Source organism: Ambystoma mexicanum, chromosome 6p, assembly GCF_040938575.1.
Source record: "Ambystoma mexicanum isolate Mex_15411 chromosome 6p, UKY_AmexF1_1, whole genome shotgun sequence".
NCBI lineage: Eukaryota > Metazoa > Chordata > Amphibia > Caudata > Ambystomatidae > Ambystoma > Ambystoma mexicanum.
In genome coordinates, this window is record NC_090935.1 from 1,164,562,378 (window position 1) to 1,164,580,843 (window position 18,466).

General features: G+C 44.9%; 1 long non-coding RNA gene across 1 annotated transcript in view; it reads left to right on the forward strand.

The window, feature by feature from the left end:
- Positions 1–18,124, forward strand: part of LOC138510269 (uncharacterized) — a 249,312-nt gene extending 231,188 nt beyond the window's left edge. Inside the window, exons 2-3 of the long non-coding RNA XR_011280353.1 lie at positions 640–715; positions 15,463–18,124. This is a non-coding gene — a long non-coding RNA (uncharacterized lncRNA). The remainder of the gene's footprint in view (positions 1–639; positions 716–15,462) is intronic.
- Positions 18,125–18,466: the final 342 nt, after the last annotated feature.

Consider the following 18,466-nt stretch of genomic DNA (forward strand, 5'->3'; position numbering starts at 1 on the left):
ATCCTAGTTGACGGGAAACAATTGCAGTTATTTTATAAAATGTTGACCCCACGGACATGTTCCCTATTTATGGATCTGCATACCCTTTTTGTAAACAGAACGTGCCAGGTACTAAATATCTGGTCATCTTTCTGCTTAAGCAAATGAATAGCTGTGGAATCTGATAATGTTGAGTTACTTCATTATCCTTCAAGAATTAAACCAAATTGTGGACCCTTGATTGGATCAGTACAAGAGAAAGAATTATGAAGCATCTCTTGTTTTCTCAGTCTTTGGTTGAGGGGAAAGCTTTTAACATCATTTCCTGTGACCAATTACGGTAGCCTTCGCAGGCCTTTAGGAACAACTTTATGAGAGTTAAACTCAATCTAATTTTAACAAATGAAAGTAATATTCTGAGAATATCCAGACTCTGTCGCTTGTGTGGTTCTTTTGTTGAAATCTTAAACATTTGATTATATAATGCCAGCCCTTTCTCAATTGAAAATGTGATAATGATGTATACACATGAATTCATTGACAATGTATTATTAAAGGAGAACTGTGTGTGAAATTGTAACTTGTTCCTTCTAAAATGTGTTATAGTCTGATAAGTATGTAATTTGCATTATTTCTTCCATTCTTCCCTGCTGCATTCAGGAGGCTGCAGGCTGGCAGCTCAATCCACACCAACAGCCTGAGTCACTGGGCACAACCAAGGGATGCCGCCATCTAGGTAAGCCCTGCCGGCTATGGAAGCAACAGGCATGCCTTTTTGCATGTAAAGATGGCTGCCACCATATCAGGCACATCAGTGCCTCCTCTGTGAGCCCACCTTGCAACTCCTGATTGGGCCTCTGCTCTTCTTCTACCAAACGGGGAGCCGGTAGACTTGATGCAGCACCCCTAACACAAAGGCCCCTGTCTGGCCCTGTGTGGGCCTTGGAGGGCTATGAGCACCCCCAACATCATCCCTGGATCTGTCTGACATCAGCCACTCCACCTCGTACAGATGCTTCATTGGTTAACAGAACTCATTCCGTTGCTGCATTCCTCCTTTTCTCATAATTTCCAGTGTTATGCTGATGACATGCAGCTTTCCTTCAAACTTCCCTCTACTACTTCCCCTTCGTCCTCTCTCATCCCTGATTGTCTGTCCACCATACAGGCATGGTCCTCAGTTAACAATCTCTGCCTTAATGCCAGAAAGACAGAGATCCTTCTCATTGGGACACCTGCACCCAGTTTCTCTCCTAGCCTATGTCTGCCCTCCTTGGACCCTCTACCCTCACCATCCTGTGACGTCCAAAAACCTTGGGGTCATCTTCAACTCCTTCACCCCTCACATCTTGGACTTCGCTAAGAAGGGCCACTTTCAGCTCCACTTCCTTAGAGGCATTCTCCCTTTCCTCAACTTTCCCCAGAAGCTCAATGTCTACAGAGCTCTGGTCCTCTCCAGGCTGGACTACCCCAACAGCTTCTTTCACAATTTACCCCTTTCCTCCCTACACCCCCTTCAGCTAATCCAGAATAGGGCTGCAAGTCTTATCCTTGGCCTCAGACCAGGCACTGCATCTCTCCAGCCCTAAACCCTAAAATCTCTCCACTGGCTCCTGTATCCGCAAGTGAAAAATTCAAGACCCTCTGTATCATCCATAAGGCTTTCTGGGTCTTGGGACCATGCTATCTCCAACTTTCTCTCCCTAAAAACTTTCCTGCCAGAGCCCTCTGTTCCTCTAATTCCAACTCTCTGCTTGTCAAAGCTTCACCAAACAGATAGTGGGGGGCAGGTCTCTGTCTCGGCTGGTCACTCTCTATTGTGCAGCCTCCCTGCCCTCTCATACTTGAGCCGGACCTCATTAAGTTCTGGAAACATCTCAAAACTCTGGTTTTCTCTAATTCCTCCCTTTCCCCCCTGCTAATCTCCCCACTGACGCTGAGATTGGCGGCCTGGTCCTTCATGAATCTCACAGGTTACCAGGCTCTCTACCCAGTCATCACCAGCACCCCCCACCCCCAGCCCTGCCCTTGCGGGCCGCCTGCCTCACAGCTGTGCATCCGACCCTTGGGTTTCCTCTGCACCAACACTTAGCCTGTGGCCTCTTCCCTGCCACCCCTTGGCACTTCCCTCTCGTGCTCCCACCAGTATTTGCCCTACCTTCTCCCACACCCCTCCCTCATGGACTGGCCTACAGGGAACTCTGGGGATTTGCCGGTGGGCCTCTGCACCCTGGGACTCTTTTGTATTTTATTGTCACATTTTCTCATGGGAAAAGCGTTGGGCTTGCTGAAAATGTGTAATTTGAGGCCACTTTGAACATTATTTCCTGGGCCTCTTTTGGTTCTCAGTCCACCCCTGCCCTCCCTTCCCTATCTCCTGCACATCTCTTTACTGCACTTGCACATCTAAATGTCACAAGGCCTAGTAGGACCACAATAGTATATTTACTGTTCTCATTGTTATTTACTGCCCTTGTTCCCTCCCCACCTTTCCTTGTGGCGCCTGGAAACACCATTGGTTTTATAAGGCACCTAGCAAATGCTCAATAAATAAAATAAATACAATACAAATATGTTTATTTACTGTGAAATGTTTTATATTTAAAATGCATCACATAAATACATTTTAAAAAATTAAAAAACGTAATATCTTTCAGGTGGGAGGGCAGCAGAGCAAGTCTATCTGGATGAATTCCTGTTTGTGGTAGAAGCAAGAAAGCAAATGTGCAAGGCCGGAGAGCACAATTGAAAATGTCCCAAGAAAAGCTATTAACATTAGTGACAACAGTGCTTAATTTGTAAAACAATAAGTGTCAGGGAACAAATGTTTGTTAGCGCTCAGGGCAGGCAACTCCCAGACCACTGTTGCCACCATCCACAGCTGCTCCCCACAGTATCGGCACATTTAGGGTTAAGGCTGCAACTCCCACGGGCTATTACGAGTGAAGGATGGACTAAACATGGGAGAAGTGCAATTTACAGATACCAATCAATGTAAAATATCGGGCTAGTTTAAGACAAATGTTTCAGTGCTTATTAAAACACATTTTCATTGTTAATATTTAGCTTGGAGTTTATCAGTAGCAAGTGGAAAATGTTATCCACAGAAAAAGCTTTCCTCCTATGGTAAATTGACTAACTAATGCAGAAAGAAATATTTCTCAATTGTTGAAATTGCCTGTTAAATATTTCTGAAAATTGTTTGTGTATAGGTTGGCACTCTTGACAGGCACTCCTCTTAGGCATTGGCCGTTTCCCTTGCCTTGCCCTTGTCGTGGCGCTGCTGGCTGTTAACTGTCCTCTTGTCACCCCATGCTTCTGTGATAGCTTTGCTGGTTGTTACAGTAGTGCTATGCAGGATAACTGAAGCAGCATGCAGACATGGCCAGTACAATTACTCAGCAGTATGACCTTCAAGCACATTTGTAATCTATGACAATGGATAGCTAGCACTGGCATACCCACCTGGGCCATCAGGTTCATGAATAACAATGAGCCGGCCCAGGATGAAGAGACTGCGGCCAATGCACACTGTTGTTGTTTGTTATGGGCAATTACTAAATGAACGAGAGTTAAATAAATAAAGTTGCCAAAACACAGGGGCAGGGGCTCAGAAATAAGCATCGGGGATGAGCTATGGCAAACGCCTCACAAATTAATTACTGACGACAAGTAATACATTTGTGGGTCCAATCACCTACAGGAGAAGCCTTCAGGGAATCACTTGCATGCTGACTGCTAATGGGAGGGGGCACTGACACCTGTGCAGTCCCTCAACATGGCCACTAGAGCACTTCAACAGGACAAAGACTTTGTTCTTCCAGAGATGACACTGGACCAAAATTATAAATTCCACTGTAACAGTCCAAATAAAGATTGGAAAGTATGGGATGACTTCCTATTGGATTCAAATTGTCTATATCCATGGCAGTCTATAAGAAAGAGCTGTATGTTATGTTATGTTATATTACAATACTGGGATTTGTACCGTGCACCTCTGCTGTTTGCATGGCTTCCAGCCATTCTGGTGGATATGAAAGAGAGAGGGATGGGTAAGGTTAGTGGAGAGAGAGGAAAAATGCAAGATAGTTTTGCTACTCTGCCAATGCGTGCAGCCCAGAGGTACCCTCGCAGTGTGTGCAGGTCTGTTTGTAGGTGATCTGTGTCCAGGGCATAGAGGCATCTGTGTCCAGATGGGAGTCTTGTGTGCTCATGGTGGTAAGGTGCATTGGCCTGAGCAGTGCTTTATAATTTGGTTGCAAAGGCGTAAAGTTATGCTGTTTGATGTCTGAAGGGATGGATATTACATTGCTGTGGCAATTGGCATAGTTGGTCTGGGAATAGTGTGCCTGTCCAAGATGAAGAGTGTGCCATTGTTGGGGCAAATAATTCCTACAAGGAGCTAACAATCTAGGATGCTAAAGAGCAAAATAGAGAGGGGCGACAATTAACCTAGCACAAACAATTCTACAAAAGCAAGCAGGTCACACAGTGATAATGAGTTTAATAGTGAGGCAACAGTTAAAACAAGGAAACAATTAGTGCAATGGGCCAACAGTCAATCTACGATGTTAATGAACAAAGTACAGTGGGGGGAAAGTTAAACTAAGGCAAGCAATGTACCTGTGACAAACAATTTATACAGTAGGCCAACATTTAATGCAGGGCAAATAATTCACATGTTGGGACAAAAGTTAAAGTAGGGCAAACAACAAGAGCAAAAAATACATACCTTTGGGTAATCACTGAGTGGGCCAGTAGTTAATCTAGGATGCTAATGGGAGTGTGCACATCTGAGTAGGCAAATGAGTGTGTGTGTTTAGATGCGCAATTATGAGCATGTGTATGTAAGTGTGTACGTGGGACTAGGAGCTTTATAGTGACATGTCACATAGTTTACATTTTGGAGGCCTTCTTTGAAAAACAGTTGTCTATAAATAAACAGGCCAAGATTAGACTAGAACCTTTTGTAGCTGTAGCGATGCGGGATGAATAGATGGCAAACATGGCGTGAAGATGGTCTCTCTGCCTTTTTTCAATCAAATTGGCAGTCGGCCCCCGGCTCACGCATCCTTGCAACTTTAAGGACAGTGGTATTATACTGTTTAAAAATGATTATCTACTTCTCTATAGAATGCATTGAAGGTTTGAACACCAAGCTGCCCATGCTTTATCTCAGTGCCAGTATGAAATGTGCTGGAGATTGGAGATTGGCATCGGGGCAGCAACTAAAGCGACACCATTCCCAGCTGACCTTTAGAGATAAGGGCTCTGAACTGAATGTTACAGCGTGCAGTTCCCTGTCTGAAGCCATGGCGGCCAGGCACGTAGAAGATGTCAAGAAAGTTAGTCAGTAGCATGAAAGGGGGTGGCAGGAAACTTTCCATGACTTTCCTGGAAGAGGTTCTTGACTTAGTGATGGCTCTGGACACTGATGATGAGTTGAGGAGATCGATCCCCTCCCAGACTTGTTGCACACCGAGCCCACTGGAAGGTCTCTAGAGGACGTCCACATCTCCCGCCTCTCTGAGCAGCAATTGCAAGACTGCCAGCAGCTGCATGGCCCAGGAGAGATTGATTGGTGCATCCATGACATTGATCCCGGAGACAGTAAGCCAGTGAAGAGTAGCATTCACTGGATGTCTGACAAGGTCAAGGACACCAGCCAGGAGAAGGAAGTCTCCAAGATATTGCACTGGGCTTATTGAGCCACCACAGCCACAAGGCTAGCCCAGGGGTACTAGTTCCTAAAACATCCAGTAGTGGGGAAATTGAATTCCACTTTTGTGTGGTCTACAGAGGGCACAGTTCTGTCAACAAGACAGATGTACACCACATACCCACGGCAGAAGAACTAATTGACAGATTAGGTGCTGCCAAGTTCATGAGTATCTTTGACCTCACTGCAAAGTACTGGCAGGTCAGCCTACTTGTTAATGCAAAGGAAAGGATAGCATTGTACACTCCGGAAGGGCACTATCATTTCAATGTTATGCCCTTTAAGATAAAGAATGCCCCTGCCGCCATTCAGAGGATGGTAAACCGGGTATTGTCTGGACTGGAGGCCTTCAGCGTCAGCTACTGTTGCCGCACTGTTCAGCTGTACATTGGCACACCATCTATCCGATCTGATGCAAGTGCTTCAAGCCATGCAGAAGGAAGGCTTGAATATCAAAGACTCCAAGTGCCAGTTAGCACAGGGAACTGTGACTCATTTAGGACACCAAATGCGTGGTGGTAAGAAGCAGTTTCTCCAGGCCAAAGTTCAGGTAGTGATGGATTACAAATAAGACATATCCACTACCCAAACTCAAGTGAGAGCCTTCCTGGGCCTCGTAGGTTATTACAGGCCTTTTATCAAGGGGTGTGGGACACTTGCACTTTCCCTTAATGATGTTAGATTAAAACAGTTGTTAAAGAAGGTTACCTGGACCCCTGCTTGTCAGACATCCATCCAGGGCTTGAAGGATGACCCGTGCAAGGATCAATCTCTGAAGATCCCAGACTATGGGCAAGAATTCATAATTCAGACAGACCACTGTATATTTGGAATTGGTGAAGTGCTAGCACAACTGATATTTGAGAGGGTAGAACAACCCTGGGCATGCCTAAGTAGGAACTTGAAACAGCAAGACCACAACTGCTTAATTTGTAAAACAATGAGTGCCGGGGCCATATATTTTCTAACACTCAGGGTGAGCAACTCCCAGTCCACTATTGCAACCACCCACAGCTGCTCTCAACAGTGTCGGAATTGGAGATTTATAGTGACATCTCACGTAGTTTACATTTTGGGGCCCTTAGAAAAACAGTTGTGTGTCAAGAAATAGGCCATTATTAGGACAGAAGCTCTGTGGCTGTAGTGATGTGAGATGAATAGATGGCAAACATGTTGTGCAGCTGGTCTGTCTGTCTGTTATCAATCGAATAGGCTTTCCGTCCCCGGCTCGCACATCCTTGCAATATTAAGGACAGTGGCATTATACTGTTTAAAAATGATTATCTTCTTCTCTATATTTATTTATTTATTTATGTATTTATTGGGTATTTGCTAGGTGTATATATTTTAGGTGCATATACAACCACATGGTGTTTTCGGGCGCTACAAGACCAAGTGGGGAGGGAGCAGGGGAGTAAAATAAACAAGAAAAACTATAAATAAACAATCGAGGTCCTACTAGGCTTTGTGTTATTCGGAAGTGCAAGTCCAGTGATTAATAGTGCGGGCGAGAGTGAAGGGAAGGGGAATGGTGAACAGGTATGGGCAAGTGCTAGTAGAAGCCCACATGGGGAAGTGCCAAGGGGTGCCAGGTAAGGAGGCCACTGGCTATGTGCTAGGGCAGAGGAGGCCCAGCCGGGGACCCAGAGGGCAATGCTGAGGAGGGGGGTGCTGGTGTCGACTGAGCAGAGGCCCCCGTAACCTGTAAGACTCATGAAGGGCCAGGACACCAGTCTAAGCAGCAATGAGGAAATTAGCGGGTAAGGGGGAGAGGGAAGGAGGTAAAGAAAAGAAGAAGCATTTGACCAGCAGAGAGTTGGAGCGAGAAGAGCGGAGGGCTCTGGCAGGGAGGTATTTAGGGAGAAAAGGTTGGAGGTAAAATGTGTTGAAGGTTTAAAAGCCAAGCAACAGATGATTTATCTCAGTGCCAGTATGAAATGTTCTGCAGATTGGCATTGGGGCAGCAACTGAAGCAACACCATTCCTGGCTGACCTTTGGAGATAAGGGCTCTGAACTGAATGTTGCAATTTACAGTTCCTTATCTGAAGCCATGATGGCCAGGTACCTAGACGATATCAAAAAAGTTAGTCAGTTGCATGATAGGGAGTAGCAGAGACACTCTATGACCTTCTTGGAAGAGATTATTGACTTAGTGATGGCTCTGGTCACTGATGATGATGAAATTGACGAGGACATCAATGCCCTCCCAGACGACACACTCACTTTACCTATAGCGCAGGGAGGTCTGGCGCTCCCAGATATAGAGAAATATTACTGGGCGGCTCAGGCTCAATTCCTGAGCCACTGGTACTCAATCCACTATGTAAGACCACATGTGCAAGTGGAAAGAGCCCTGGCCTCCCCCGATTTACTATCCGCAGTCATAATCAGCCACATCCCTGTGCCGCATAAGACACTGAACACGGTCCTGTCTACATATGCGATATGGAAGAAGATCGCCAGTGCGTGTGGAGTGGCTGTACGATTCTCCCCCATACTACCTATAAAATTTATCCCCGGTATCCCTCTCACGAACGAAAAGGTATTCCTGCTATGGGTAGACAAAATAGGAGTAAAAACGCTAGGAGACCTCTTCCCAGAGGGCACCTTTCTGACCACCCAAATGGCCAAGGACAAGGGAGGGAACACATCCTTGGACGTCTTTCTCTATTTCAGACTCCGTCACGCCCTGCAGGAGCTATTCCCCTCATTCCCTAAACAACCCCCCACGTGGGAGCTGCTACATAACACAATATTAGCACAGGGAGAGGGCAGACTGGTGTCAACTCTGTACAAAACCCTGGTGAGTGACACGAGGAAGCTCCTACCTAAAGTGCAACACAGGTGGGAATCGGTTTTGCAGGAACCAATCAGTGAGGAAGACTGGGCCTACATTCTGCGACAAACTCAAAAAGTGGCGCTAAATTCTCGCTACAAACTGATCCATTTCAATTTTGTACACCAAACATATTACACACCCGCCAAAAAACACAGGCACCACCCAGAGGCGTCGGCCCAGTGTGAGAGATGCGTTTGTCCCAACGCCGACTTTCTTCATCTGGCATGGGTCTGCCCCGGTATCCAGCAATTCTGGTCCACCGTTATACAAACAACATCCGAGATTATAGGAGAGCAGATGACCCCCCTGCCGCTGGGCCCGCTTCTTGGCCTCACAAGACATCTGCAGCCATCGTCACGCAAGCTGGCGGCACTCCTCACGGTGCTAGCACGAAGGAGAATAGCCATGTCGTGGGGCAGGGGCCCACTCCCTAGGGTAGCAGACTGGGAAAAGGATATAACTTATTGCCAAGATATGGACACTGAATTTATTCGTACACTACCTTTACACGCACGCCCTCCTGATATCTGGGGACCATATATCACCTACCTGATGAACAAATCTGTTACTTCGGACCCTGATAATCCAAACACCCAGAACTCAGGTCCGTAAGAGGGAGGAGCGGGAAGACAAGGAGAGAAAACGTCCATGCGACTAAGGCAATGAGTAGAAACTCTCAAAGATACTGTGGATACGGGGGATGGGGGGCGGTGGGGTGGGGGAATTGTTGTGGGATATTGCATTCAGCAGCTCCCTGTTGGAGCCATGCCTACCGGTTATTGTAAAATATAAATAAAGTTTGGAAAAAAAAAAAAAAAATCAATGCCCTCCCAGACTTTCAGCAACCAAACCCACTGATAAGCCTCTAGAGGGCATCCGGATCTCTCGAGACGTCACTCAGCAGCATGTGCGATACTGGCAGCAGCTGCTAGGTCAGTTCGCAGGTATAGTCTCACTGACCCAGGAAAGACTGATTGGTGCATCCATGGTATCGATACTGGAGACAGTAAGCCGGTGAAGGGTACCATTCACTGTATGTTTGACAAGGAAAGGACACCAACCAGGAGAAGGAAGTCTCCAAGATATTGGACTTGGGGGTTATTGAGCCAGTCCAGAGCCACTGGGCTAGTCCAGGGGTACCAGAGGTACTAGATCCTAAAACGTTCAGTAGTGGGAAAACTGAATCCCACTTTTGTGTGGACTACAGAGAGCACAACTCTCTCACCAAGACCGATGTACACCTCAAACCTAGGGCCGACAAACTCATGGACAGATTAGTGTTGCCAAGTTCATGAGTACCTTAGACCTCAATGCAGGGTACTGGCAGGTCAGCCTAACTGCTAATGCAAAGGAGAGGACAGCATCTTACATTCCAGTTGAGCACTTTCATTTCACTATTATGCCCTTTAAATTAACGAATGCACCTGCCAGAATCCATAGGATGGTAAAATAGGTATTGTCTGGACTGCAAGACTTCAGCAGCAGCTACTTATGTTGCAGTGTTCATTCATACCTGGGGAGACATTCTATCCCTCCTGAAACAAGGGTGTCAAGCCATGCAGAGGCTGGCTTGACTATAAGAGCCTCCAAGTGCTAGACAGTTCAGGGGACTGTGACTTATTTAGAACAGCAAGGGAGTGGCAGTAAGAAGCAGTCTCTCCAGGACAAAGACCAGGTAGTGATGGATTGAGACATCCCCACTACCCGGACTCAAGTGAGGACGTGCCTAGGCCTCACAGGTTATTACAAGCCTTTTTTCAAAGTTTATGGGACACCTGCCCTTTCCCTTAATGATGGTACATTTATATAAGTTGCTAAAGAATGTCACCTGAACCCCTGCTTGCCAGACATCCATCCGGAGCTTGAAAGATTGCATGTGCAAGGTCCCAGCTCTGATATCCGACTATTGGCAATCATTCATAATTTTTAAACAGACCCCTGTGAAATTGGGGTAGTGCTAGAACAACTGACAATTGAGGGGGTAGAACAGCCTTGGGCATACCTAAGTAGGAACTTGACCAAGTGAGACCGCAAGTAGGCCACAATCGAAAAGCAATCATTTTTTGCAGTGGTTTGGTCGATACCCAAGCTGAAACCCTACATTTGTGGGTCTCACTTTACTATTCAAGTGGACCAGAGACCTGTTAGGTTGCTTATGACCATTGAGGGAGCGCATCCCAAGTTATTCCGTTGGGCCATATCCCTACAAGGATTGGACATGAACATCCAACACAAGCCTGGCTCACAGCACTTTTATACAGATGACATCAGTGGGTATTTCTGTCAGGAGGATAAGCTAAAATCTCAGAAGTGTGGGTCTGAACCTTTGTAGCTGGCGGAATGTGAAAGATTGCCATTTTGCAAGGTGCAGACACCATAGCTGTTTTGGTTTTATTAATGATACAATTATGTGCGTAATCCTATCTCAGAAAGGGTGTCCTGTTAACCAGACCTTCCTTCCAGCAACCACCATGCCAAAAATATAGTGTACACCTGTTCCCTGCTGAATCAATATCCTGATCTGCAGCACCTGCTCTCCTGTGGCACAGAGCAGGGTCAGGTTACATGTGCTCCCTTGACAGCTGCAGTGATAGCCAAATCACAGATGCATAGGGGCTGCGTTTAAGATATGGACCTCTGTTCCAAAGCAACATAACTGTGAGAGTTACTTATGATGGCAGTTGTAAACTTTAAATGTAAGCCATACCTGAGTTAGGGTATGGTGACTAGCATCTCTCATACTTATTACAGCCACATCAATTTGATATCATACCTGTGTCAGCACTGTGAGTGCGTCACAGGTGTGAGTCAGCTGTGGAGGGGTTATATGTATTCTGGGTTAGAGAACGTGGCCGCCCTGTCAAGTTAATGGGCAGGAAACTGAATGACTATGCCTCTCCTTTCATCCTGTGTGAGGTTGGATAACACCTCAGTCATCAAGACAGCCTCAAAGCATGAGCTGTCCTGGGAACCAGAAATCAAAATCAAATCAAAGGGAACATCCTTCCGAAAAGGACTAGCTTCACACTAGGGTGGTGCATATCAAAAGGGACTATGATGCTATTGACAGTTGAACGGGGAAGTTAGTGTAGACAGAGAACATAAATGGAGGAGGATTCCACCATTTTGTTTCTTTCTGCATCTCCCCTTCCTTTCCTATCCACTCCCTTTAGCTAAAAGCACTTTTGGTATGATGTCAGAAGGCAAAGACCAATTGTCTCAAGCACAGGGATTGGACCCCTAAAAACAGGCTTGCTGTAGTCCAATCACCTGTGGACTTTTGAATTTAAAAGAAGGCGTCTTTCACTTCATTGTTGGTTCACGTTTGGACTAACACATGTTGAATAATTCATTTGGACCTCTTTTGGAGGAGTTGATCTTTCCAAAGCACTCAACCTCTGAGGTGAAGAAGGAACAGTCCATGGCAGAGGTAAGCTCTGATCTCTATACAATGGGGGTGTCTCTTGCTAAGAACCAGAGCCTGTCACTCTGCACCAACCGTTCCTAGGCTGGGAGAGCAGACCCTGAATGGACTCATCCTGTCCTAGAGCCCCTAGAGTGAGTCTCACAGCATATGGAAGAAAAGATCAGCCAAAGATTTTTGTTCTGCCACATCAAAACAGTTGAACAGCATTCTAACTGTGTGCACCACATTCATACCAGAGCGACCCACCAGTGCTACTTTTGGCACTCCATCAAACTCAAACTATTACCACATTGCATGTGTTGAACCTGCTCACTGCTGCATCATGCCAAGCATTGTCAAATGTTCGGCTCAAACAACCTGCTTGCCACTGTGAATGAAACACAAACCACTGACTCTTTGAACCCTGCTTTGGAGTACCAAGATCATCACATCATACCGATGGACCTAGACTCGAACTGCTGGAGCATTGTGTCACTTGTTCACCTGAACAAGGGTTTCCAATGTCTCAAACTGTCTCGATTCCCAATCTGACTGTAGTGACCCAATGGATGTTCACAACCTGAATGCCACATCCAAACTGCGTCGAACTCTTCATTCGAGTTGACTAGAACCCAGCTCGTAGCTTAACGCTAGTCTGACCTGCACTCTAGCAGAGCTGAAATCTGGCTTGATGCTGCAACAGTGTAAAGGTATTATTGACTCATAACTGCACCTCTGGTCCATCTTTGAGCCCTACTGACTGCCTAGGACACTTTTGCACTGTTCTGCTGAAAGACATACAGGGGTATGGTTCAGATGCTCAACCCGTAGGAAGAGCCCTTTTTGGGTGGCTTACAACTTTGGTGCTGTTCAATGAATCCTCACCAAAGCATATGGCCACCTCCAAATTAGTGTGCTAAGTTTGCTAAGTTTGGTTCAGTTTTGTCAAGAGGGGACGGGGGGCAAAGTTATGGGGGATCCCAAAAAATAAAATCTTCTCATGCATGCAGCCCAAACTGCTGTACGGATTTGCACCAAACTTTGTATCAAACTACCAGTGATTTCATTGATGATATGATTTGTGACATCATCATTGATGTCCTGGGTGTTAGTGTTAGCAGTGTGTTGCGGTGGCACGAGTTATAGTTGAACAGCTTACCATAACTGAGGAATTTCTTGTGTTTTTTCGTTTTTACTTCTAACCAAAACATCCCTATAACCAAGTTTTTTTCCTGATTTTGATAGGTTTTTATAGGTGGAACTGAATCATAATGTCCCTTTAACAACATTTTTTCACTGAATTTCACAGTGTTTTATTAGTACATCTTAACCATAACGAACAAAGTTCTTTCAGTGAATTTCATATATATATATATATACTCTGCACGGGTTCTCTAGACAGACATGATAACACTCTCATCAATTGTTAACAATCACGGAGCAGACATGGAGGGGAGGGAGAATTGTCATGCTGCAGCATAACAGGACCTTCTGTGCACTCTCCCCACCTGTCGCCTCACCCAGGCACCGTGAAGTATGTTGCGGTGCATTACGGTGCAGATATCTATCCCACAGGGACCATACATTTCTGTTCCTCGTTTCCAGACGTTTGAAATGAGCTCTGTCCGGTCCTTCTACAACCACCTTGATGTTTTGCCGCTTCCAGGCAACCGTCTCATGTGTGCAGGGCCAGAAATCCAGGGAATGGGATGGGGTGTCCCTATAGAATGTAGCCAGTGTCATCCGGAGGACACTAACAGGTAACTGTGCAAAATGTGGTGCAGATTGGCGCACGTGTGGAATTGTATGAGGAACAAACAAACACATTTTCCATTTTATAGATATATAGATAGATAGATAGATAGATAGATAGATAGATAGATAGATAGATAGATAGATAGATAGAGAATCTTGATTGGACATTACTTTATTTTGAACTGTTATACTTTGCTGTTTTTGCTGCTAAGGTCACCACTGGATCACGTTCACACTGCTTCTGAGAGTATATCCTTCCCTCATCCCAAACTTCCACAAAAGGAAAAGCAGGTGTGTCTCTTTGGTGTGATTTAATTACCTTTGTGGTTGGGATCACTGCTGGTTTGCAGCCTTATGGGGGCAGAGCTGGTGTTTTAGCTACTATCATCCTTAAACTCCTGTAGAGCAGAAGTAATTCCGTCCCATTAATCAAATACGATTTTCTCTGGTGGTCCAGTTTTCACCTATGGGGCATTTTGATAGTTTACAGCGAAACATTTATTATACATAATCCATGCCAATTTTGTCTGCTTCAGTGCCGGCGTCCATAACAACAAAAACCCCTCTTTTTCCTTTTTATGGTTTCTAATCTGAACTGCATGAATATTGATATATGATCAGAATGTTTTCTTGCTTGGTTTTGGATTTTTTCCATTTGTACTTCCTAGGCTAACATCAGTCCAAAAAAGAAATCGATACAAGTATTGAAATAGAGCATGCCGACTTGTGTCACCATAGACCAATTCTTTAGGACGTTGCTTCATTTTCAAACAGACTTTCTTAATGATGTATTTCTTCGTTTGGTGTAAGTGTTTCTTCTCACATAGAGTTCAAAAGAGAAATATTATTTTTTGTTGTTGCTTTATAACACGCTTCATACCGAAGAGGTTTCTAAGAGCGGACCTAGGATTCGAACATGTGTTGCTCTGCATCATCTTGCTTGCAAGGCGAGCGCGTTGCCACTGAGCTATATGACCCATGCCAACACACCCCATAACAATTGTATAGTGGCCCACTAACTATATTAATTAAAGGACTATAGTCCAAACAGATGTAGTGACTTTGCTACTTGGATCATAATTAATACCAATAGTCATCTTTAGGTTAGTGGCTTGACAACTGCAATTGTCCATCTTACTTTACAGTCAGTAAAGATTTCCTTGATTCTTAGCTGCATTTGGATCTAGCATATTTGTCATGCCTCGAATTGTTGACCTTTAGCATGAGTCAAATCCTGATTCAACCCATCCTGTTATTAGAAATGTTTCAGCTTCACAGATGAAAAGATTTGTTTCTTGCAAAAGACCAAAGTCAAACAAACTGATGTTGTAGTTCCTGAACCCATTGACATTCCAGACACTAGTTGTAGGTATTTAGTAAGATATTTGCAACTGATGATCTTTAGATTCTTCAAAAACATTCTTTCACAAAACTTCTGCAACAGAGCATATCATGCGTTGCTTTCATTCGCCATCCTTACTCTTTGTTCTCCCTCTGCCCTACTCTCCTTTTTTATTTTTGATGTATTTGTTATTCATTTTTATTAGGAGAAATCTATTCATTTGTGCATATGTTCCTTTCATGAGCCGCCCTAATGCTTTGTGGAATCGCCTTTTTGTGTTTGCACCAAACTTTACCTTCAGCACGCTTCCATTTGCTACTTACGTAAAAATGCACCGTTGTCATGTAACCCCTTTGCATCCACTCAGTTCTTTGCAACAGAGGTTTAATCAAATGGAGTTCTCCTGCTTCCTTTCTTTCAGATCTCTCAACAAGCTGCAGCTCTTCCCATTTATTTGAATGAAGTTATTCTTATGCATCCTGTGCACAGGAAACACATTCACATTACGCCTGTGCACAGTGGTTCACCAGGAAATACGAGGGCAGCTGTAGCATCAAGGTTGCCAGGTGTTCCTGTAGTTCATCGCCGCTGCTGAACAACACTGAACCATTGGAACCCATCACTGCTGCTTCTCGACTTGGCCCTGGCAAGGCGATGAAAGCAACCAAACTCCAGGTTCCATGCAGTAAAACATGTCTCCACGCTGTTGAGCCCCTACCCTAATTTGCCTTAAAGGAACCTCCTTCCCTGCCTTTTGAGAGACATATTGAATAATGTTGTATCTGAGAGCAGCTGATTACCTGCTAGCCAATGAGACATTTCTACTAGGAATAATGAATGACCTTGATAAACTCAAAGGTTCCAAACTTTCATAGTTTCCAAAATAAACTTCTTTTTATTTTATTTTCTATGTTAACAAATTAACATTCACTTTCATCAGTGTTGATTCAGAAATGTCAGCCATGACATGTGCATGTTTCGATCCTGGTGGATCATCTTCAGGTGACAGAGGCTTCATTGATGAAGATGCCAAGGACATTCAGAAAGCACAGGATTGTCATGGTGACCAAGGTTCCTCAGGAAGTCTCTGAGAAAGATGTTCCGATGATGCAATTATTCACCCCATCGGTTGCAGTTTTTCTGCCAATCAGAATGTAAGATCACTCTGCTGGTAGTTTCCAGAACGCTGCTGACATTTTGTTGCTACCATTTTTACCTGAGAACCCTTTGCTACAAACCCAGCGTGACCCTTTATTCAAAAGTCTGCTTTCCCTGTGATTTCCCTTATCGGACGGGCCATGCTTTTATTAATTGTGTGCATTTTTTGCATGTAATTTAAGATCCTATTTTTTGTATAACTTTGGATGAGCATTATTTTAGTTTGGTATCACCATACTATACTTGCTTGGATTGCTTCTGCACAATCTCACACCCCTCCTAAAGAGTATGTCCTGCCTTTGGCCCATATACCAAAAGAGGCAAAGGAAGTATACCTGTCTGACTATGAATGTTTCACCTTTATAATTCAGATCACTAGTGGTTTAGTAGTAGTTTGGGGATGAGTAGGTGCTTAGCCTAGACTCATCCCTGTACTTTGACAGAGCAGTAGTCTTGTTGCCATGGGTAGGCACTCCTCAGAGCCTTCCGACAAATCTTCCAAGCAGCCACCATCTTCTCTCAGGTGAGGGGTTAGGACAAATTCCAGTCTTAAAGGAATGATGGCTCTGAGAAGTGAAACACGGATAGGGAAACGGACGTCTGGAGCAATGTTGTGACCTTTTTAAGGTGGTAGTTGCAAGCCTTGATATCTGACCTTGTGGGCTGCATTGGAGGCACTAGTGTGAGCAAGGCCCAATTAAGAAGCCATTATATACATATATTTATCTACAAAATATATGACTTTGTAAGCCTAATGAAGGTATCGACCCTTGAATTCAGCGTATTGGGAAACTCAGCACCGATCGAACTAGGGTCACTCCTGTTGATCTCCCCCACAATTTTATATCCCCCATAATGCCATTTTTTGTATGCCATTGTAAATTCCTTCTCTTATAATATATATTTGCTTTTGGGCGTTGCAATGGGAACGTGCTGAGTTAATGCACTGAATTTCAAGGTGTTTGTTGCAGTAAGTTTACTCACCTTAATTACATTTCAACTAACGTTTTTTCCTTGAATTTGAAGAGTTTTGTTACACCCTTATTTTTTGTCATGCCCACTGTATAATTTCTAGCGCCACTGTTCATGGTCTTTGGCCATGTCCACTGTATGTTTTTCAGTGCCACGATCTTCAGCTGTGCCCACTGTAAATTTTTTGGCGCCAGTGGCCACGGTCTTTGGCTGTGCATACTGTATATTTTTCTGTGCCACTGTCCATGGCCTTTGGACATGACCAGTTTCCACGGCCTCCGGCCATACCTACTGTATATTTTTCAGTGCCACTCTGCATGGCCTTTGGCCATGGCCAGTGGCCATGTTTTTTTGCCATGTTCTCTGAATATATTAAAACACCACCTGCCCACTAACTATGGCCTTCGGTCATGGCTAGCTGCCACAGCCTTTGGCCGTGCCCACTGTATTTGTTAAATCCCTCCATGGACACTAGCCATGGCCTTCGGATATGGACAGTGGCTACGGTTTTCGGATGTGTCCATTCATTACATTTTTTTAACACTACTACTTTTGGCCGTGCTTAATCTCCATTTTGTTTAATACTAAGAGACCACTGGCATATTTCACAACACTACCGCGTTCTGTACATTGTAGTGAACTACTGATACCCTAGGTTATGCCCTTGGTTATTTGTAGTCATTATACTGGGCAGTTATTAGGATAAACGGTGAAACGAAATGAGTTTTCCCTCCCAGGCACCCACCAAGTGCGCCACTCATCTGTGCCTGCTCCCACCACTCCCCTCACAGAAAACCGCAAAGCCCACAAAACTAGGAGTCTGGTTGAAGAAATCATAGCACATCACGCTGAACAATGCACGGCTTGCTGGTCACACAACTGTTCTTGGGAAGACACACGTTATACATCCTGCGGCAGTACAGGGGAATGAGCACAGGAAGTGGAGTAACTTTGCTGAAAATGTTGGGGGGGACAAGGGTGGGGTGGAGGGAGGCCGGGTGGTGGCTCGTAGAGATTGTTTCAGCCAAATAGTTTGATAAAATTTGGTCGAATGGTAGATCTGACTGAATTCAATCACCACCATTAGATTGAAGCCGAAGATACCGAACGTGAAGACCTAGGGTTGCGTGAGTGTCCCCTGTTCCTCCCCATGTTTGGTATTTTTGGCTTTGGTGGTTGCGGGGGTGTCCCCCGCTTCTTCAGCATTGGTGGCAGGGGGCCCAAAAAAAGAAAAAAGAAAAAGGGAGCCTCAGCGTCAGATCCGACATGCGTTAGATGGCTGGATCTGATGCTGC